Source organism: Schistocerca nitens, unplaced genomic scaffold (assembly GCF_023898315.1).
Source record: "Schistocerca nitens isolate TAMUIC-IGC-003100 unplaced genomic scaffold, iqSchNite1.1 HiC_scaffold_377, whole genome shotgun sequence".
Lineage (NCBI taxonomy): Eukaryota > Metazoa > Arthropoda > Insecta > Orthoptera > Acrididae > Schistocerca > Schistocerca nitens.
This window is the reverse complement of record NW_026045911.1, coordinates 2,170,027-2,192,526: the sequence shown is the minus strand read 5'-3', so window position 1 is coordinate 2,192,526 and position 22,500 is coordinate 2,170,027. Positions and strand designations below refer to the sequence as shown.

The window sequence follows — 22,500 nt, the reverse complement described above, 5'->3', positions numbered from 1 at the left end:
CCGTGGCACATTTGACGCAAAGCACGTCCTTCCACCTCGAAGGCGACGCGCAGTGCCGCGCGCCGCCACGTGGGTGAGACGCACAACACAGCTGCTCGTTGCACCGCCTATCATTCGTTTGGTGCGTGCGGCCTCCGACACTCGCGGGCGACGCATCTTGTGGGGCTTGCGCGCGGCCGGGCGGCGGGGGGACCGCGCGGGGCGTGGCAGTGTCCTGCTGGACCGACGGAAGCTTTCTCACCTGCCTGACACGCGCCGCGCTTTTCAGATATTTGTGTAATTTGCGCGGTGCGTTCTCGCCTGTCCCCTCCCCTCCCCTTCCCTTCCCTTCCCTTCCGTCCCGACTTGTCCCGACTGCCGCTCGCTGCCGCTCGGGTCGCGGTCCATATGACCGCACAAGCACGAGAAACATCTGCGAGACGGCCGCGGGCCTGACCGGCGTGTCCGAGACGCCGTGGGCGGCCGTTGGGAGCTACTAGAGCAGCGCTGCGCTGGGAAGGTGCCGTGGAAAGGTGCGAAAACACGGACAGAGGACACAGGTTCAACAAAGCATCCATCTCCTCTAGAGGCGAAAGATAAATTTTTGTTTACAAATTTGCAGATGTGCACTGCTACAAAACAATATGCCCTGACGTATTTCACAACATTTCTGTCGTTTCATACTGTTTCGTTATTTGCAGAGACACTTTGCTAATCTTCCTTGGCACACTCTTCTTCAAACGGAGTTCCTTAATATCGCATCTAGTTTAAAATCAGTATGGAAGCATCTTTGTCACACGAGAAAGGTAGCATGAGTAGAGGGCTGGCAGGGGTAGCGACAAAAAATGAAGACAGCCAGAGTTCCCAGGCGGTCGCCGATCCGAATACTAACGTTGTTGCTTATCTTCGTCGATCTGACGAGAACGGCTGATTTTTTTTTTTTTTTTAATTTATGTATTTAGTTAGTTTTTGGAATTTAGCACTGCTACAAAACAGTTGGCTCTGACGCATTTCAAGGACACATCTGTCGATTCGTAGTGTTTCGTTATTTCCAACGAGTTCCTAGCACTCTTCCTCCGCGCATTCTTGCTCAAACTGAGTTCACTACTGTAATTTCGTGTCTTTCGTTTAGTACAGTACTTTAAAATGCTCGTGGAAGCATCCATGTCACACCTGAAAGTTAGTACGAAAAAGAGGCCTGGCAGGTGTAGCGACGTAAAAGTTAAAAAATGAGATAGAGCCAACAGCACCCGGTGTTCCCAGGCGGTCACCCATCCAAGTACTAACCGGGCCCGATGTTGCTTAACTTCGGTGATCGGACGAGAACCGGTGTATTCAACATGGTATGGCCGTTGGCGTCCTTATTACGTAGCCGCACTGCAGAAGAAGCGTTCGCCCCTTCTCCCAACACACGCAATCGCCGTTTTCCGTGGCACATTTGACGCAAAGCACGTCCTTCCACCTCGAAGGCGACGCGCAGTGCCGCGCGCCGCCACGTGGGTGAGACGCACAACACAGCTGCTCGTTGCACCGCCTATCATTCGTTTGGTGCGTGCGGCCTCCGACACTCGCGGGCGACGCATCTTGTGGGGCTTGCGCGCGGCCGGGCGGCGGGGGGACCGCGCGGGGCGTGGCAGTGTCCTGCTGGACCGACGGAAGCTTTCTCACCTGCCTGACACGCGCCGCGCTTTTCAGATATTTGTGTAATTTGCGCGGTGCGTTCTCGCCTGTCCCCTCCCCTCCCCTTCCCTTCCCTTCCCTTCCGTCCCGACTTGTCCCGACTGCCGCTCGCTGCCGCTCGGGTCGCGGTCCATATGACCGCACAAGCACGAGAAACATCTGCGAGACGGCCGCGGGCCTGACCGGCGTGTCCGAGACGCCGTGGGCGGCCGTTGGGAGCTACTAGAGCAGCGCTGCGCTGGGAAGGTGCCGTGGAAAGGTGCGAAAACACGGACAGAGGACACAGGTTCAACAAAGCATCCATCTCCTCTAGAGGCGAAAGATAAATTTTTGTTTACAAATTTGCAGATGTGCACTGCTACAAAACAATATGCCCTGACGTATTTCACAACATTTCTGTCGTTTCATACTGTTTCGTTATTTGCAGAGACACTTTGCTAATCTTCCTTGGCACACTCTTCTTCAAACGGAGTTCCTTAATATCGCATCTAGTTTAAAATCAGTATGGAAGCATCTTTGTCACACGAGAAAGGTAGCATGAGTAGAGGGCTGGCAGGGGTAGCGACAAAAAATGAAGACAGCCAGAGTTCCCAGGCGGTCGCCGATCCGAATACTAACGTTGTTGCTTATCTTCGTCGATCTGACGAGAACGGCTGATTTTTTTTTTTTTTTAATTTATGTATTTAGTTAGTTTTTGGAATTTAGCACTGCTACAAAACAGTTGGCTCTGACGCATTTCAAGGACACATCTGTCGATTCGTAGTGTTTCGTTATTTCCAACGAGTTCCTAGCACTCTTCCTCCGCGCATTCTTGCTCAAACTGAGTTCACTACTGTAATTTCGTGTCTTTCGTTTAGTACAGTACTTTAAAATGCTCGTGGAAGCATCCATGTCACACCTGAAAGTTAGTACGAAAAAGAGGCCTGGCAGGTGTAGCGACGTAAAAGTTAAAAAATGAGATAGAGCCAACAGCACCCGGTGTTCCCAGGCGGTCACCCATCCAAGTACTAACCGGGCCCGATGTTGCTTAACTTCGGTGATCGGACGAGAACCGGTGTATTCAACATGGTATGGCCGTTGGCGTCCTTATTACGTAGCCGCACTGCAGAAGAAGCGTTCGCCCCTTCTCCCAACACACGCAATCGCCGTTTTCCGTGGCACATTTGACGCAAAGCACGTCCTTCCACCTCGAAGGCGACGCGCAGTGCCGCGCGCCGCCACGTGGGTGAGACGCACAACACAGCTGCTCGTTGCACCGCCTATCATTCGTTTGGTGCGTGCGGCCTCCGACACTCGCGGGCGACGCATCTTGTGGGGCTTGCGCGCGGCCGGGCGGCGGGGGGACCGCGCGGGGCGTGGCAGTGTCCTGCTGGACCGACGGAAGCTTTCTCACCTGCCTGACACGCGCCGCGCTTTTCAGATATTTGTGTAATTTGCGCGGTGCGTTCTCGCCTGTCCCCTCCCCTCCCCTTCCCTTCCCTTCCCTTCCGTCCCGACTTGTCCCGACTGCCGCTCGCTGCCGCTCGGGTCGCGGTCCATATGACCGCACAAGCACGAGAAACATCTGCGAGACGGCCGCGGGCCTGACCGGCGTGTCCGAGACGCCGTGGGCGGCCGTTGGGAGCTACTAGAGCAGCGCTGCGCTGGGAAGGTGCCGTGGAAAGGTGCGAAAACACGGACAGAGGACACAGGTTCAACAAAGCATCCATCTCCTCTAGAGGCGAAAGATAAATTTTTGTTTACAAATTTGCAGATGTGCACTGCTACAAAACAATATGCCCTGACGTATTTCACAACATTTCTGTCGTTTCATACTGTTTCGTTATTTGCAGAGACACTTTGCTAATCTTCCTTGGCACACTCTTCTTCAAACGGAGTTCCTTAATATCGCATCTAGTTTAAAATCAGTATGGAAGCATCTTTGTCACACGAGAAAGGTAGCATGAGTAGAGGGCTGGCAGGGGTAGCGACAAAAAATGAAGACAGCCAGAGTTCCCAGGCGGTCGCCGATCCGAATACTAACGTTGTTGCTTATCTTCGTCGATCTGACGAGAACGGCTGATTTTTTTTTTTTTTTAATTTATGTATTTAGTTAGTTTTTGGAATTTAGCACTGCTACAAAACAGTTGGCTCTGACGCATTTCAAGGACACATCTGTCGATTCGTAGTGTTTCGTTATTTCCAACGAGTTCCTAGCACTCTTCCTCCGCGCATTCTTGCTCAAACTGAGTTCACTACTGTAATTTCGTGTCTTTCGTTTAGTACAGTACTTTAAAATGCTCGTGGAAGCATCCATGTCACACCTGAAAGTTAGTACGAAAAAGAGGCCTGGCAGGTGTAGCGACGTAAAAGTTAAAAAATGAGATAGAGCCAACAGCACCCGGTGTTCCCAGGCGGTCACCCATCCAAGTACTAACCGGGCCCGATGTTGCTTAACTTCGGTGATCGGACGAGAACCGGTGTATTCAACATGGTATGGCCGTTGGCGTCCTTATTACGTAGCCGCACTGCAGAAGAAGCGTTCGCCCCTTCTCCCAACACACGCAATCGCCGTTTTCCGTGGCACATTTGACGCAAAGCACGTCCTTCCACCTCGAAGGCGACGCGCAGTGCCGCGCGCCGCCACGTGGGTGAGACGCACAACACAGCTGCTCGTTGCACCGCCTATCATTCGTTTGGTGCGTGCGGCCTCCGACACTCGCGGGCGACGCATCTTGTGGGGCTTGCGCGCGGCCGGGCGGCGGGGGGACCGCGCGGGGCGTGGCAGTGTCCTGCTGGACCGACGGAAGCTTTCTCACCTGCCTGACACGCGCCGCGCTTTTCAGATATTTGTGTAATTTGCGCGGTGCGTTCTCGCCTGTCCCCTCCCCTCCCCTTCCCTTCCCTTCCCTTCCGTCCCGACTTGTCCCGACTGCCGCTCGCTGCCGCTCGGGTCGCGGTCCATATGACCGCACAAGCACGAGAAACATCTGCGAGACGGCCGCGGGCCTGACCGGCGTGTCCGAGACGCCGTGGGCGGCCGTTGGGAGCTACTAGAGCAGCGCTGCGCTGGGAAGGTGCCGTGGAAAGGTGCGAAAACACGGACAGAGGACACAGGTTCAACAAAGCATCCATCTCCTCTAGAGGCGAAAGATAAATTTTTGTTTACAAATTTGCAGATGTGCACTGCTACAAAACAATATGCCCTGACGTATTTCACAACATTTCTGTCGTTTCATACTGTTTCGTTATTTGCAGAGACACTTTGCTAATCTTCCTTGGCACACTCTTCTTCAAACGGAGTTCCTTAATATCGCATCTAGTTTAAAATCAGTATGGAAGCATCTTTGTCACACGAGAAAGGTAGCATGAGTAGAGGGCTGGCAGGGGTAGCGACAAAAAATGAAGACAGCCAGAGTTCCCAGGCGGTCGCCGATCCGAATACTAACGTTGTTGCTTATCTTCGTCGATCTGACGAGAACGGCTGATTTTTTTTTTTTTTTTAATTTATGTATTTAGTTAGTTTTTGGAATTTAGCACTGCTACAAAACAGTTGGCTCTGACGCATTTCAAGGACACATCTGTCGATTCGTAGTGTTTCGTTATTTCCAACGAGTTCCTAGCACTCTTCCTCCGCGCATTCTTGCTCAAACTGAGTTCACTACTGTAATTTCGTGTCTTTCGTTTAGTACAGTACTTTAAAATGCTCGTGGAAGCATCCATGTCACACCTGAAAGTTAGTACGAAAAAGAGGCCTGGCAGGTGTAGCGACGTAAAAGTTAAAAAATGAGATAGAGCCAACAGCACCCGGTGTTCCCAGGCGGTCACCCATCCAAGTACTAACCGGGCCCGATGTTGCTTAACTTCGGTGATCGGACGAGAACCGGTGTATTCAACATGGTATGGCCGTTGGCGTCCTTATTACGTAGCCGCACTGCAGAAGAAGCGTTCGCCCCTTCTCCCAACACACGCAATCGCCGTTTTCCGTGGCACATTTGACGCAAAGCACGTCCTTCCACCTCGAAGGCGACGCGCAGTGCCGCGCGCCGCCACGTGGGTGAGACGCACAACACAGCTGCTCGTTGCACCGCCTATCATTCGTTTGGTGCGTGCGGCCTCCGACACTCGCGGGCGACGCATCTTGTGGGGCTTGCGCGCGGCCGGGCGGCGGGGGGACCGCGCGGGGCGTGGCAGTGTCCTGCTGGACCGACGGAAGCTTTCTCACCTGCCTGACACGCGCCGCGCTTTTCAGATATTTGTGTAATTTGCGCGGTGCGTTCTCGCCTGTCCCCTCCCCTCCCCTTCCCTTCCCTTCCCTTCCGTCCCGACTTGTCCCGACTGCCGCTCGCTGCCGCTCGGGTCGCGGTCCATATGACCGCACAAGCACGAGAAACATCTGCGAGACGGCCGCGGGCCTGACCGGCGTGTCCGAGACGCCGTGGGCGGCCGTTGGGAGCTACTAGAGCAGCGCTGCGCTGGGAAGGTGCCGTGGAAAGGTGCGAAAACACGGACAGAGGACACAGGTTCAACAAAGCATCCATCTCCTCTAGAGGCGAAAGATAAATTTTTGTTTACAAATTTGCAGATGTGCACTGCTACAAAACAATATGCCCTGACGTATTTCACAACATTTCTGTCGTTTCATACTGTTTCGTTATTTGCAGAGACACTTTGCTAATCTTCCTTGGCACACTCTTCTTCAAACGGAGTTCCTTAATATCGCATCTAGTTTAAAATCAGTATGGAAGCATCTTTGTCACACGAGAAAGGTAGCATGAGTAGAGGGCTGGCAGGGGTAGCGACAAAAAATGAAGACAGCCAGAGTTCCCAGGCGGTCGCCGATCCGAATACTAACGTTGTTGCTTATCTTCGTCGATCTGACGAGAACGGCTGATTTTTTTTTTTTTTTTAATTTATGTATTTAGTTAGTTTTTGGAATTTAGCACTGCTACAAAACAGTTGGCTCTGACGCATTTCAAGGACACATCTGTCGATTCGTAGTGTTTCGTTATTTCCAACGAGTTCCTAGCACTCTTCCTCCGCGCATTCTTGCTCAAACTGAGTTCACTACTGTAATTTCGTGTCTTTCGTTTAGTACAGTACTTTAAAATGCTCGTGGAAGCATCCATGTCACACCTGAAAGTTAGTACGAAAAAGAGGCCTGGCAGGTGTAGCGACGTAAAAGTTAAAAAATGAGATAGAGCCAACAGCACCCGGTGTTCCCAGGCGGTCACCCATCCAAGTACTAACCGGGCCCGATGTTGCTTAACTTCGGTGATCGGACGAGAACCGGTGTATTCAACATGGTATGGCCGTTGGCGTCCTTATTACGTAGCCGCACTGCAGAAGAAGCGTTCGCCCCTTCTCCCAACACACGCAATCGCCGTTTTCCGTGGCACATTTGACGCAAAGCACGTCCTTCCACCTCGAAGGCGACGCGCAGTGCCGCGCGCCGCCACGTGGGTGAGACGCACAACACAGCTGCTCGTTGCACCGCCTATCATTCGTTTGGTGCGTGCGGCCTCCGACACTCGCGGGCGACGCATCTTGTGGGGCTTGCGCGCGGCCGGGCGGCGGGGGGACCGCGCGGGGCGTGGCAGTGTCCTGCTGGACCGACGGAAGCTTTCTCACCTGCCTGACACGCGCCGCGCTTTTCAGATATTTGTGTAATTTGCGCGGTGCGTTCTCGCCTGTCCCCTCCCCTTCCGTCCCGACTTGTCCCGACTTTGCTCGACTGCCGCTCGCTGCCGCTCGGGTCGCGGTCCATATGACCGCACAAGCACGAGAAACATCTGCGAGACGGCCGCGGGCCTGACCGGCGTGTCCGAGACGCCGTGGGCGGCCGTTGGGAGCTACTAGAGCAGCGCTGCGCTGGGAAGGTGCCGTGGAAAGGTGCGAAAACACGGACAGAGGACACAGGTTCAACAAAGCATCCATCTCCTCTAGAGGCGAAAGATAAATTTTTGTTTACAAATTTGCAGATGTGCACTGCTACAAAACAATATGCCCTGACGTATTTCACAACATTTCTGTCGTTTCATACTGTTTCGTTATTTGCAGAGACACTTTGCTAATCTTCCTTGGCACACTCTTCTTCAAACGGAGTTCCTTAATATCGCATCTAGTTTAAAATCAGTATGGAAGCATCTTTGTCACACGAGAAAGGTAGCATGAGTAGAGGGCTGGCAGGGGTAGCGACAAAAAAGCAAAAAATGAAGACAGCCAGAGTTCCCAGGCGGTCGCCGATCCGAATACTAACGTTGTTGCTTATCTTCGTCGATCTGACGAGAACGGCTGATTTTTTTTTTTTTTTTAATTTATGTATTTAGTTAGTTTTTGGAATTTAGCACTGCTACAAAACAGTTGGCTCTGACGCATTTCAAGGACACATCTGTCGATTCGTAGTGTTTCGTTATTTCCAACGAGTTCCTAGCACTCTTCCTCCGCGCATTCTTGCTCAAACTGAGTTCACTACTGTAATTTCGTGTCTTTCGTTTAGTACAGTACTTTAAAATGCTCGTGGAAGCATCCATGTCACACCTGAAAGTTAGTACGAAAAAGAGGCCTGGCAGGTGTAGCGACGTAAAAGTTAAAAAATGAGATAGAGCCAACAGCACCTTTTTTTTTTTTTGTAACGTATATAAACTTTTATTTACAATTTTTAACAATTACAGGTCTTTACATGAAGTGGAGTGCTTGATTATTGATCGGTTATTTTCATTTTGTCGTTTTCTGTTTTGATTGTTCTTTGAGTAGTCTTTTGGTTGAGTTACAAAACTTTCCACTGAGTGTCCATCAGCTACATTTTCACTGTCAGTTGTTTTGTCTTTTTAATTACTAACTTACGTTACTTTGATTTTTTTTTTCTTAAATTTAGAGTACAAAAAAAGGAAAGTAGTATTCATCTATGGTACTTAAGTGTGCCTATTTTGGCAAGTTTGCTAAAGCGAATATGGAATATATACCAGAGCATCTATGTGGGTAATATCGTGAATGCAGGAGATTGTTAGTGTACTGCCTAAGTTGGGTCGCAACAGTTTACACGAAATTTGGTGTGAAGAATGTCTAGTGTTAATATTTTGTTGGTGGCAAAGAGGCATGCTACGTTTAAGCACATGATGGGCCGAAATTTATATACATACATCTGTATATGTATATATACATACATACAGCACATTAATAAAACACAACAAAACAAGAAATCAAAAACACAAAAAAAAAAACAAAAAACAAAAAGATAAGAGAAAGGATAGACGTACCTTGAGTGGAGAGAGCGAGAGGGAGAGAGAGAATATGAGTGAGAGGACACAATGACATGATATACACTGTTTGATATTTTGTTGTTTTCTTGGTACACTAAATTTATGGCTGATTATTTCCTTTTGCCTGCTGTATTTGACTATCATCACTTTTGACTACGAATGGCACACGTCACTCTCACTTTGGCACTGCTACACGTTCCCACTTTCACTTTGCGCGCGTTTTCGCAACACTTTCGCAATGCACCACACTTGACGTCGGGGATTTGGGGAGATCGGTGGGCGACGTCCTCAGCGACTGGGGTGTTGGTGTTATGGGAGGGCGTCGGTCACGTTGTGTTGAAGGCGTCTCGGAAGGCGGCGTCCAGCGGGACCTGCAGGAAGTTCTGGAAGGTCTCTCGGTACTTTGCGCGTTGTTTGGCCCTCCTGTGTTCCTCCCACAGGTCCGTGAGGAACTGCGCCTTGTCGATCTGCCGTTTGGAGACGATGGCGTGTGCCGTCATGGCGGTGATCCACATTGTGGCCAGGCGTTTTGCGTTGGGGAAAGGCTTCGCGTCCGGGACAGTGACAGCTGAGACATGTATCGCCCTCTCGTCGGTTCTGTTGATGTGGGCGATCATACTTCTCGCTGTCGCCCATATTTCCCCGCTCTCTCTGCAGCCAAACCGATGCTCGATGGTGTCGGTCTGGTTGCAGAGTTCGCAGTTTGGGGATTCCCGCATCTTTATGCGTGCCAGTTTTTCGTTTGTTGGTACTGTTTCGTGGATGATTTTATACCACGTGTCCCTGGCGTGCTCAGGAAGTGTCCGTTCCGAGACGTTCTTCCAAACCTGTGGCCAGTCGTGATCTGGAAGTCTCGTCTCTATTTTGGACTTTCTTGCCTTCCCCCTCAGAGCGCTGTAGATCTTTCTCGCAGTTCTTTGTTGTGGGTTGGCAACGACCGCGGTGATGTAACTTTTGTCGATTGCCATCTGTTTTATGTGCCGCAACTTGAATGGTATGTGCGTAGTGTCTACAGGAGCCTCTTCAGATTCAGGTTTATATTCGTGGATCAGGCTGGACGTTATACTGTTATTGTTCTGATTCGCCATTTTCATCGCGCGGTGTAGGAGCAGTGCCGCGCATTTTGTTTTTACGTCCGTCAGTCCGAGTCCGCCTTCATCCCTCGACAGGAAACACGTCGCCTGGGAGACCTTGAAGATTTCCCGCCTCCACAGCAGGTAGTACGCCGCGCCTCCTATCGCTCGCGCAATTTCTGTCGGAGCACATAGTATTTGGGCCATGTACCACGCTTTCGACAGGATCGTTTCGTTTACCAGCTGCACTCTTTGGCTCAGCGTCAGGCTCCGGTTCGCGTGCGTCCTCACGAGCCCTCTCGTCGTGTTCAAGACGCTGCGCCAGTTTTGTGCTGCCATTTTCAGAGGGCACTGCTGTAGTTCCACTCCGAGTGCTTTATGGTTGTTTGTCACTCGGTACCACTGTCTCGCTGGTTGCAGTCTGCCGTTGCCTATTGGTAGTAGCACTGTCTTCCTCGGATTCGTTTTTGCTCCTGAAGCCTTTTCGAAGGATTCCATGATAGGCTGGATTATTTCTAGTTCGTTCTCGTTCTGAATGAAGATGCCCATGTCGTCAGCATAGGCCATACATGCGATGTTTGTTGCTCCCATTGTGTATCCTCCGATTTCGGCTGTTAGTTTTCGAAGTAGGGGATCGAGAGCTATTGTAAAAAGAGCCATAGATAATGGACATCCTTGCCTGACGGATCTTCCCAGTCTTATTGACTTGGAAGTCCATCCGTTTATTGTTACGGTTGAGGTGGCATTTGTGATGACGTTCCTGATTGTTCTGCCGAATTTTGGTCCGAATCCGAGGCGTGCGATGGTTTTCAGCAGGTACCGGTGACTGATCCTGTCGAAAGCCTTATGGAAATCGACAGAGATTACGGCTGCGGGTCTCCTCGTTGTTGCTGCGTGGGCTATGATACCGGTGTTCCCAGGCGGTCACCCATCCAAGTACTAACCGGGCCCGATGTTGCTTAACTTCGGTGATCGGACGAGAACCGGTGTATTCAACATGGTATGGCCGTTGGCGTCCTTATTACGTAGCCGCACTGCAGAAGAAGCGTTCGCCCCTTCTCCCAACACACGCAATCGCCGTTTTCCGTGGCACATTTGACGCAAAGCACGTCCTTCCACCTCGAAGGCGACGCGCAGTGCCGCGCGCCGCCACGTGGGTGAGACGCACAACACAGCTGCTCGTTGCACCGCCTATCATTCGTTTGGTGCGTGCGGCCTCCGACACTCGCGGGCGACGCATCTTGTGGGGCTTGCGCGCGGCCGGGCGGCGGGGGGACCGCGCGGGGCGTGGCAGTGTCCTGCTGGACCGACGGAAGCTTTCTCACCTGCCTGACACGCGCCGCGCTTTTCAGATATTTGTGTAATTTGCGCGGTGCGTTCTCGCCTGTCCCCTCCCCTCCCCTTCCCTTCCCTTCCCTTCCGTCCCGACTTGTCCCGACTGCCGCTCGCTGCCGCTCGGGTCGCGGTCCATATGACCGCACAAGCACGAGAAACATCTGCGAGACGGCCGCGGGCCTGACCGGCGTGTCCGAGACGCCGTGGGCGGCCGTTGGGAGCTACTAGAGCAGCGCTGCGCTGGGAAGGTGCCGTGGAAAGGTGCGAAAACACGGACAGAGGACACAGGTTCAACAAAGCATCCATCTCCTCTAGAGGCGAAAGATAAATTTTTGTTTACAAATTTGCAGATGTGCACTGCTACAAAACAATATGCCCTGACGTATTTCACAACATTTCTGTCGTTTCATACTGTTTCGTTATTTGCAGAGACACTTTGCTAATCTTCCTTGGCACACTCTTCTTCAAACGGAGTTCCTTAATATCGCATCTAGTTTAAAATCAGTATGGAAGCATCTTTGTCACACGAGAAAGGTAGCATGAGTAGAGGGCTGGCAGGGGTAGCGACAAAAAATGAAGACAGCCAGAGTTCCCAGGCGGTCGCCGATCCGAATACTAACGTTGTTGCTTATCTTCGTCGATCTGACGAGAACGGCTGATTTTTTTTTTTTTTTTAATTTATGTATTTAGTTAGTTTTTGGAATTTAGCACTGCTACAAAACAGTTGGCTCTGACGCATTTCAAGGACACATCTGTCGATTCGTAGTGTTTCGTTATTTCCAACGAGTTCCTAGCACTCTTCCTCCGCGCATTCTTGCTCAAACTGAGTTCACTACTGTAATTTCGTGTCTTTCGTTTAGTACAGTACTTTAAAATGCTCGTGGAAGCATCCATGTCACACCTGAAAGTTAGTACGAAAAAGAGGCCTGGCAGGTGTAGCGACGTAAAAGTTAAAAAATGAGATAGAGCCAACAGCACCTTTTTTTTTTTTGTAACGTATATAAACTTTTATTTACAATTTTTAACAATTACAGGTCTTTACATGAAGTGGAGTGCTTGATTATTGATCGGTTATTTTCATTTTGTCGTTTTCTGTTTTGATTGTTCTTTGAGTAGTCTTTTGGTTGAGTTACAAAACTTTCCACTGAGTGTCCATCAGCTACATTTTCACTGTCAGTTGTTTTGTCTTTTTAATTACTAACTTACGTTACTTTGATTTTTTTTTTCTTAAATTTAGAGTACAAAAAAAGGAAAGTAGTATTCATCTATGGTACTTAAGTGTGCCTATTTTGGCAAGTTTGCTAAAGCGAATATGGAATATATACCAGAGCATCTATGTGGGTAATATCGTGAATGCAGGAGATTGTTAGTGTACTGCCTAAGTTGGGTCGCAACAGTTTACACGAAATTTGGTGTGAAGAATGTCTAGTGTTAATATTTTGTTGGTGGCAAAGAGGCATGCTACGTTTAAGCACATGATGGGCCGAAATTTATATACATACATCTGTATATGTATATATACATACATACAGCACATTAATAAAACACAACAAAACAAGAAATCAAAAACACAAAAAAAAAAACAAAAAACAAAAAGATAAGAGAAAGGATAGACGTACCTTGAGTGGAGAGAGCGAGAGGGAGAGAGAGAATATGAGTGAGAGGACACAATGACATGATATACACTGTTTGATATTTTGTTGTTTTCTTGGTACACTAAATTTATGGCTGATTATTTCCTTTTGCCTGCTGTATTTGACTATCATCACTTTTGACTACGAATGGCACACGTCACTCTCACTTTGGCACTGCTACACGTTCCCACTTTCACTTTGCGCGCGTTTTCGCAACACTTTCGCAATGCACCACACTTGACGTCGGGGATTTGGGGAGATCGGTGGGCGACGTCCTCAGCGACTGGGGTGTTGGTGTTATGGGAGGGCGTCGGTCACGTTGTGTTGAAGGCGTCTCGGAAGGCGGCGTCCAGCGGGACCTGCAGGAAGTTCTGGAAGGTCTCTCGGTACTTTGCGCGTTGTTTGGCCCTCCTGTGTTCCTCCCACAGGTCCGTGAGGAACTGCGCCTTGTCGATCTGCCGTTTGGAGACGATGGCGTGTGCCGTCATGGCGGTGATCCACATTGTGGCCAGGCGTTTTGCGTTGGGGAAAGGCTTCGCGTCCGGGACAGTGACAGCTGAGACATGTATCGCCCTCTCGTCGGTTCTGTTGATGTGGGCGATCATACTTCTCGCTGTCGCCCATATTTCCCCGCTCTCTCTGCAGCCAAACCGATGCTCGATGGTGTCGGTCTGGTTGCAGAGTTCGCAGTTTGGGGATTCCCGCATCTTTATGCGTGCCAGTTTTTCGTTTGTTGGTACTGTTTCGTGGATGATTTTATACCACGTGTCCCTGGCGTGCTCAGGAAGTGTCCGTTCCGAGACGTTCTTCCAAACCTGTGGCCAGTCGTGATCTGGAAGTCTCGTCTCTATTTTGGACTTTCTTGCCTTCCCCCTCAGAGCGCTGTAGATCTTTCTCGCAGTTCTTTGTTGTGGGTTGGCAACGACCGCGGTGATGTAACTTTTGTCGATTGCCATCTGTTTTATGTGCCGCAACTTGAATGGTATGTGCGTAGTGTCTACAGGAGCCTCTTCAGATTCAGGTTTATATTCGTGGATCAGGCTGGACGTTATACTGTTATTGTTCTGATTCGCCATTTTCATCGCGCGGTGTAGGAGCAGTGCCGCGCATTTTGTTTTTACGTCCGTCAGTCCGAGTCCGCCTTCATCCCTCGACAGGAAACACGTCGCCTGGGAGACCTTGAAGATTTCCCGCCTCCACAGCAGGTAGTACGCCGCGCCTCCTATCGCTCGCGCAATTTCTGTCGGAGCACATAGTATTTGGGCCATGTACCACGCTTTCGACAGGATCGTTTCGTTTACCAGCTGCACTCTTTGGCTCAGCGTCAGGCTCCGGTTCGCGTGCGTCCTCACGAGCCCTCTCGTCGTGTTCAAGACGCTGCGCCAGTTTTGTGCTGCCATTTTCAGAGGGCACTGCTGTAGTTCCACTCCGAGTGCTTTATGGTTGTTTGTCACTCGGTACCACTGTCTCGCTGGTTGCAGTCTGCCGTTGCCTATTGGTAGTAGCACTGTCTTCCTCGGATTCGTTTTTGCTCCTGAAGCCTTTTCGAAGGATTCCATGATAGGCTGGATTATTTCTAGTTCGTTCTCGTTCTGAATGAAGATGCCCATGTCGTCAGCATAGGCCATACATGCGATGTTTGTTGCTCCCATTGTGTATCCTCCGATTTCGGCTGTTAGTTTTCGAAGTAGGGGATCGAGAGCTATTGTAAAAAGAGCCATAGATAATGGACATCCTTGCCTGACGGATCTTCCCAGTCTTATTGACTTGGAAGTCCATCCGTTTATTGTTACGGTTGAGGTGGCATTTGTGATGACGTTCCTGATTGTTCTGCCGAATTTTGGTCCGAATCCGAGGCGTGCGATGGTTTTCAGCAGGTACCGGTGACTGATCCTGTCGAAAGCCTTATGGAAATCGACAGAGATTACGGCTGCGGGTCTCCTCGTTGTTGCTGCGTGGGCTATGATACCGGTGTTCCCAGGCGGTCACCCATCCAAGTACTAACCGGGCCCGATGTTGCTTAACTTCGGTGATCGGACGAGAACCGGTGTATTCAACATGGTATGGCCGTTGGCGTCCTTATTACGTAGCCGCACTGCAGAAGAAGCGTTCGCCCCTTCTCCCAACACACGCAATCGCCGTTTTCCGTGGCACATTTGACGCAAAGCACGTCCTTCCACCTCGAAGGCGACGCGCAGTGCCGCGCGCCGCCACGTGGGTGAGACGCACAACACAGCTGCTCGTTGCACCGCCTATCATTCGTTTGGTGCGTGCGGCCTCCGACACTCGCGGGCGACGCATCTTGTGGGGCTTGCGCGCGGCCGGGCGGCGGGGGGACCGCGCGGGGCGTGGCAGTGTCCTGCTGGACCGACGGAAGCTTTCTCACCTGCCTGACACGCGCCGCGCTTTTCAGATATTTGTGTAATTTGCGCGGTGCGTTCTCGCCTGTCCCCTCCCCTCCCCTTCCCTTCCCTTCCCTTCCGTCCCGACTTGTCCCGACTGCCGCTCGCTGCCGCTCGGGTCGCGGTCCATATGACCGCACAAGCACGAGAAACATCTGCGAGACGGCCGCGGGCCTGACCGGCGTGTCCGAGACGCCGTGGGCGGCCGTTGGGAGCTACTAGAGCAGCGCTGCGCTGGGAAGGTGCCGTGGAAAGGTGCGAAAACACGGACAGAGGACACAGGTTCAACAAAGCATCCATCTCCTCTAGAGGCGAAAGATAAATTTTTGTTTACAAATTTGCAGATGTGCACTGCTACAAAACAATATGCCCTGACGTATTTCACAACATTTCTGTCGTTTCATACTGTTTCGTTATTTGCAGAGACACTTTGCTAATCTTCCTTGGCACACTCTTCTTCAAACGGAGTTCCTTAATATCGCATCTAGTTTAAAATCAGTATGGAAGCATCTTTGTCACACGAGAAAGGTAGCATGAGTAGAGGGCTGGCAGGGGTAGCGACAAAAAATGAAGACAGCCAGAGTTCCCAGGCGGTCGCCGATCCGAATACTAACGTTGTTGCTTATCTTCGTCGATCTGACGAGAACGGCTGATTTTTTTTTTTTTTTTAATTTATGTATTTAGTTAGTTTTTGGAATTTAGCACTGCTACAAAACAGTTGGCTCTGACGCATTTCAAGGACACATCTGTCGATTCGTAGTGTTTCGTTATTTCCAACGAGTTCCTAGCACTCTTCCTCCGCGCATTCTTGCTCAAACTGAGTTCACTACTGTAATTTCGTGTCTTTCGTTTAGTACAGTACTTTAAAATGCTCGTGGAAGCATCCATGTCACACCTGAAAGTTAGTACGAAAAAGAGGCCTGGCAGGTGTAGCGACGTAAAAGTTAAAAAATGAGATAGAGCCAACAGCACCCGGTGTTCCCAGGCGGTCACCCATCCAAGTACTAACCGGGCCCGATGTTGCTTAACTTCGGTGATCGGACGAGAACCGGTGTATTCAACATGGTATGGCCGTTGGCGTCCTTATTACGTAGCCGCACTGCAGAAGAAGCGTTCGCCCCTTCTCCCAACACACGCAATCGCCGTTTTCCGTGGCACATTTGACGCAAAGCACGTCCTTCCACCTCGAAGGCGACGCGCAGTGCCGCGCGCCGCCACGTGGGTGAGACGCACAACACAGCTGCTCGTTGCACCGCCTATCATTCGTTTGGTGCGTGCGGCCTCCGACACTCGCGGGCGACGCATCTTGTGGGGCTTGCGCGCGGCCGGGCGGCGGGGGGACCGCGCGGGGCGTGGCAGTGTCCTGCTGGACCGACGGAAGCTTTCTCACCTGCCTGACACGCGCCGCGCTTTTCAGATATTTGTGTAATTTGCGCGGTGCGTTCTCGCCTGTCCCCTCCCCTTCCGTCCCGACTTGTCCCGACTTTGCTCGACTGCCGCTCGCTGCCGCTCGGGTCGCGGTCCATATGACCGCACAAGCACGAGAAACATCTGCGAGACGGCCGCGGGCCTGACCGGCGTGTCCGAGACGCCGTGGGCGGCCGTTGGGAGCTACTAGAGCAGCGCTGCGCTGGGAAGGTGCCGTGGAAAGGTGCGAAAACACGGACAGAGGACACAGGTTCAACAAAGCATCCATCTCCTCTAGAGGCGAAAGATAAATTTTTGTTTACAAATTTGCAGATGTGCACTGCTACAAAACAATATGCCCTGACGTATTTCACAACATTTCTGTCGTTTCATACTGTTTCGTTATTTGCAGAGACACTTTGCTAATCTTCCTTGGCACACTCTTCTTCAAACGGAGTTCCTTAATATCGCATCTAGTTTAAAATCAGTATGGAAGCATCTTTGTCACACGAGAAAGGTAGCATGAGTAGAGGGCTGGCAGGGGTAGCGACAAAAAAGCAAAAAATGAAGACAGCCAGAGTTCCCAGGCGGTCGCCGATCCGAATACTAACGTTGTTGCTTATCTTCGTCGATCTGACGAGAACGGCTGATTTTTTTTTTTTTTTTTAATTTATGTATTTAGTTAGTTTTTGGAATTTAGCACTGCTACAAAACAGTTGGCTCTGACGCATTTCAAGGACACATCTGTCGATTCGTAGTGTTTCGTTATTTCCAACGAGTTCCTAGCACTCTTCCTCCGCGCATTCTTGCTCAAACTGAGTTCACTACTGTAATTTCGTGTCTTTCGTTTAGTACAGTACTTTAAAATGCTCGTGGAAGCATCCATGTCACACCTGAAAGTTAGTACGAAAAAGAGGCCTGGCAGGTGTAGCGACGTAAAAGTTAAAAAATGAGATAGAGCCAACAGCACCTTTTTTTTTTTGTAACGTATATAAACTTTTATTTACAATTTTTAACAATTACAGGTCTTTACATGAAGTGGAGTGCTTGATTATTGATCGGTTATTTTCATTTTGTCGTTTTCTGTTTTGATTGTTCTTTGAGTAGTCTTTTGGTTGAGTTACAAAACTTTCCACTGAGTGTCCATCAGCTACATTTTCACTGTCAGTTGTTTTGTCTTTTTAATTACTAACTTACGTTACTTTGATTTTTTTTTCTTAAATTTAGAGTACAAAAAAAGGAAAGTAGTATTCATCTATGGTACTTAAGTGTGCCTATTTTGGCAAGTTTGCTAAAGCGAATATGGAATATATACCAGAGCATCTATGTGGGTAATATCGTGAATGCAGCAGATTGTTAGTGTACTGCCTAAGTTGGGTCGCAACAGTTTACACGAAATTTGGTGTGAAGAATGTCTAGTGTTAATATTTTGTTGGTGGCAAAGAGGCATGCTACGTTTAAGCACATGATGGGCCGAAATTTATATACATACATCTGTATATGTATATATACATACATACAGCACATTAATAAAACACAACAAAACAAGAAATCAAAAACACAAAAAAAAAAAACAAAAAACAAAAAGATAAGAGAAAGGATAGACGTACCTTGAGTGGAGAGAGCGAGAGGGAGAGAGAGAATATGAGTGAGAGGACACAATGACATGATATACACTGTTTGATATTTTGTTGTTTTCTTGGTACACTAAATTTATGGCTGATTATTTCCTTTTGCCTGCTGTATTTGACTATCATCACTTTTGACTACGAATGGCACACGTCACTCTCACTTTGGCACTGCTACACGTTCCCACTTTCACTTTGCGCGCGTTTTCGCAACACTTTCGCAATGCACCACACTTGACGTCGGGGATTTGGGGAGATCGGTGGGCGACGTCCTCAGCGACTGGGGTGTTGGTGTTATGGGAGGGCGTCGGTCACGTTGTGTTGAAGGCGTCTCGGAAGGCGGCGTCCAGCGGGACCTGCAGGAAGTTCTGGAAGGTCTCTCGGTACTTTGCGCGTTGTTTGGCCCTCCTGTGTTCCTCCCACAGGTCCGTGAGGAACTGCGCCTTGTCGATCTGCCGTTTGGAGACGATGGCGTGTGCCGTCATGGCGGTGATCCACATTGTGGCCAGGCGTTTTGCGTTGGGGAAAGGCTTCGCGTCCGGGACAGTGACAGCTGAGACATGTATCGCCCTCTCGTCGGTTCTGTTGATGTGGGCGATCATACTTCTCGCTGTCGCCCATATTTCCCCGCTCTCTCTGCAGCCAAACCGATGCTCGATGGTGTCGGTCTGGTTGCAGAGTTCGCAGTTTGGGGATTCCCGCATCTTTATGCGTGCCAGTTTTTCGTTTGTTGGTACTGTTTCGTGGATGATTTTATACCACGTGTCCCTGGCGTGCTCAGGAAGTGTCCGTTCCGAGACGTTCTTCCAAACCTGTGGCCAGTCGTGATCTGGAAGTCTCGTCTCTATTTTGGACTTTCTTGCCTTCCCCCTCAGAGCGCTGTAGATCTTTCTCGCAGTTCTTTGTTGTGGGTTGGCAACGACCGCGGTGATGTAACTTTTGTCGATTGCCATCTGTTTTATGTGCCGCAACTTGAATGGTATGTGCGTAGTGTCTACAGGAGCCTCTTCAGATTCAGGTTTATATTCGTGGATCAGGCTGGACGTTATACTGTTATTGTTCTGATTCGCCATTTTCATCGCGCGGTGTAGGAGCAGTGCCGCGCATTTTGTTTTTACGTCCGTCAGTCCGAGTCCGCCTTCATCCCTCGACAGGAAACACGTCGCCTGGGAGACCTTGAAGATTTCCCGCCTCCACAGCAGGTAGTACGCCGCGCCTCCTATCGCTCGCGCAATTTCTGTCGGAGCACATAGTATTTGGGCCATGTACCACGCTTTCGACAGGATCGTTTCGTTTACCAGCTGCACTCTTTGGCTCAGCGTCAGGCTCCGGTTCGCGTGCGTCCTCACGAGCCCTCTCGTCGTGTTCAAGACGCTGCGCCAGTTTTGTGCTGCCATTTTCAGAGGGCACTGCTGTAGTTCCACTCCGAGTGCTTTATGGTTGTTTGTCACTCGGTACCACTGTCTCGCTGGTTGCAGTCTGCCGTTGCCTATTGGTAGTAGCACTGTCTTCCTCGGATTCGTTTTTGCTCCTGAAGCCTTTTCGAAGGATTCCATGATAGGCTGGATTATTTCTAGTTCGTTCTCGTTCTGAATGAAGATGCCCATGTCGTCAGCATAGGCCATACATGCGATGTTTGTTGCTCCCATTGTGTATCCTCCGATTTCGGCTGTTAGTTTTCGAAGTAGGGGATCGAGAGCTATTGTAAAAAGAGCCATAGATAATGGACATCCTTGCCTGACGGATCTTCCCAGTCTTATTGACTTGGAAGTCCATCCGTTTATTGTTACGGTTGAGGTGGCATTTGTGATGACGTTCCTGATTGTTCTGCCGAATTTTGGTCCGAATCCGAGGCGTGCGATGGTTTTCAGCAGGTACCGGTGACTGATCCTGTCGAAAGCCTTATGGAAATCGACAGAGATTACGGCTGCGGGTCTCCTCGTTGTTGCTGCGTGGGCTATGATACCGGTGTTCCCAGGCGGTCACCCATCCAAGTACTAACCGGGCCCGATGTTGCTTAACTTCGGTGATCGGACGAGAACCGGTGTATTCAACATGGTATGGCCGTTGGCGTCCTTATTACGTAGCCGCACTGCAGAAGAAGCGTTCGCCCCTTCTCCCAACACACGCAATCGCCGTTTTCCGTGGCACATTTGACGCAAAGCACGTCCTTCCACCTCGAAGGCGACGCGCAGTGCCGCGCGCCGCCACGTGGGTGAGACGCACAACACAGCTGCTCGTTGCACCGCCTATCATTCGTTTGGTGCGTGCGGCCTCCGACACTCGCGGGCGACGCATCTTGTGGGGCTTGCGCGCGGCCGGGCGGCGGGGGGACCGCGCGGGGCGTGGCAGTGTCCTGCTGGACCGACGGAAGCTTTCTCACCTGCCTGACACGCGCCGCGCTTTTCAGATATTTGTGTAATTTGCGCGGTGCGTTCTCGCCTGTCCCCTCCCCTCCCCTTCCCTTCCCTTCCCTTCCGTCCCGACTTGTCCCGACTGCCGCTCGCTGCCGCTCGGGTCGCGGTCCATATGACCGCACAAGCACGAGAAACATCTGCGAGACGGCCGCGGGCCTGACCGGCGTGTCCGAGACGCCGTGGGCGGCCGTTGGGAGCTACTAGAGCAGCGCTGCGCTGGGAAGGTGCCGTGGAAAGGTGCGAAAACACGGACAGAGGACACAGGTTCAACAAAGCATCCATCTCCTCTAGAGGCGAAAGATAAATTTTTGTTTACAAATTTGCAGATGTGCACTGCTACAAAACAATATGCCCTGACGTATTTCACAACATTTCTGTCGTTTCATACTGTTTCGTTATTTGCAGAGACACTTTGCTAATCTTCCTTGGCACACTCTTCTTCAAACGGAGTTCCTTAATATCGCATCTAGTTTAAAATCAGTATGGAAGCATCTTTGTCACACGAGAAAGGTAGCATGAGTAGAGGGCTGGCAGGGGTAGCGACAAAAAATGAAGACAGCCAGAGTTCCCAGGCGGTCGCCGATCCGAATACTAACGTTGTTGCTTATCTTCGTCGATCTGACGAGAACGGCTGATTTTTTTTTTTTTTTTAATTTATGTATTTAGTTAGTTTTTGGAATTTAGCACTGCTACAAAACAGTTGGCTCTGACGCATTTCAAGGACACATCTGTCGATTCGTAGTGTTTCGTTATTTCCAACGAGTTCCTAGCACTCTTCCTCCGCGCATTCTTGCTCAAACTGAGTTCACTACTGTAATTTCGTGTCTTTCGTTTAGTACAGTACTTTAAAATGCTCGTGGAAGCATCCATGTCACACCTGAAAGTTAGTACGAAAAAGAGGCCTGGCAGGTGTAGCGACGTAAAAGTTAAAAAATGAGATAGAGCCAACAGCACCTTTTTTTTTTTTGTAACGTATATAAACTTTTATTTACAATTTTTAACAATTACAGGTCTTTACATGAAGTGGAGTGCTTGATTATTGATCGGTTATTTTCATTTTGTCGTTTTCTGTTTTGATTGTTCTTTGAGTAGTCTTTTGGTTGAGTTACAAAACTTTCCACTGAGTGTCCATCAGCTACATTTTCACTGTCAGTTGTTTTGTCTTTTTAATTACTAACTTACGTTACTTTGATTTTTTTTTTCTTAAATTTAGAGTACAAAAAAAGGAAAGTAGTATTCATCTATGGTACTTAAGTGTGCCTATTTTGGCAAGTTTGCTAAAGCGAATATGGAATATATACCAGAGCATCTATGTGGGTAATATCGTGAATGCAGGAGATTGTTAGTGTACTGCCTAAGTTGGGTCGCAACAGTTTACACGAAATTTGGTGTGAAGAATGTCTAGTGTTAATATTTTGTTGGTGGCAAAGAGGCATGCTACGTTTAAGCACATGATGGGCCGAAATTTATATACATACATCTGTATATGTATATATACATACATACAGCACATTAATAAAACACAACAAAACAAGAAATCAAAAACACAAAAAAAAAAACAAAAAACAAAAAGATAAGAGAAAGGATAGACGTACCTTGAGTGGAGAGAGCGAGAGGGAGAGAGAGAATATGAGTGAGAGGACACAATGACATGATATACACTGTTTGATATTTTGTTGTTTTCTTGGTACACTAAATTTATGG

The 22,500-nt window shown here is 49.7% G+C and overlaps 9 non-coding genes across 9 annotated transcripts; all 9 read right to left on the bottom strand.

Annotated features, from left to right (window-relative positions):
* Window positions 1-1,217: 1,217 nt before the first annotated feature.
* On the bottom strand, window positions 1,218-1,336 carry LOC126229670 (5S ribosomal RNA). The gene has a single exon (XR_007544206.1). It is a non-coding gene; the product is annotated as a 5S ribosomal RNA (ribosomal RNA).
* A 1,286-nt stretch (window positions 1,337-2,622) lies between these two features.
* LOC126229669 (5S ribosomal RNA) lies at window positions 2,623-2,741 on the bottom strand. Its single transcript, XR_007544205.1, has one exon. It is a non-coding gene; the product is annotated as a 5S ribosomal RNA (ribosomal RNA).
* Window positions 2,742-4,027: 1,286 nt separating this feature from the next.
* Window positions 4,028-4,146, bottom strand: LOC126229667 (5S ribosomal RNA). Its single transcript, XR_007544204.1, has one exon. It is a non-coding gene; the product is annotated as a 5S ribosomal RNA (ribosomal RNA).
* A 1,287-nt stretch (window positions 4,147-5,433) lies between these two features.
* Window positions 5,434-5,552, bottom strand: LOC126229666 (5S ribosomal RNA). Its single transcript, XR_007544203.1, has one exon. It is a non-coding gene; the product is annotated as a 5S ribosomal RNA (ribosomal RNA).
* A 1,287-nt stretch (window positions 5,553-6,839) lies between these two features.
* Window positions 6,840-6,958, bottom strand: LOC126229665 (5S ribosomal RNA). Its single transcript, XR_007544202.1, has one exon. It is a non-coding gene; the product is annotated as a 5S ribosomal RNA (ribosomal RNA).
* Window positions 6,959-10,869: 3,911 nt separating this feature from the next.
* LOC126229704 (5S ribosomal RNA) lies at window positions 10,870-10,987 on the bottom strand. Its single transcript, XR_007544237.1, has one exon. It is a non-coding gene; the product is annotated as a 5S ribosomal RNA (ribosomal RNA).
* A 3,912-nt stretch (window positions 10,988-14,899) lies between these two features.
* LOC126229703 (5S ribosomal RNA) lies at window positions 14,900-15,017 on the bottom strand. The gene has a single exon (XR_007544236.1). It is a non-coding gene; the product is annotated as a 5S ribosomal RNA (ribosomal RNA).
* A 1,287-nt stretch (window positions 15,018-16,304) lies between these two features.
* Window positions 16,305-16,423, bottom strand: LOC126229664 (5S ribosomal RNA). Its single transcript, XR_007544201.1, has one exon. It is a non-coding gene; the product is annotated as a 5S ribosomal RNA (ribosomal RNA).
* A 3,910-nt stretch (window positions 16,424-20,333) lies between these two features.
* On the bottom strand, window positions 20,334-20,451 carry LOC126229702 (5S ribosomal RNA). The gene has a single exon (XR_007544235.1). It is a non-coding gene; the product is annotated as a 5S ribosomal RNA (ribosomal RNA).
* Between the last annotated feature and the right edge of the window lie 2,049 nt (window positions 20,452-22,500).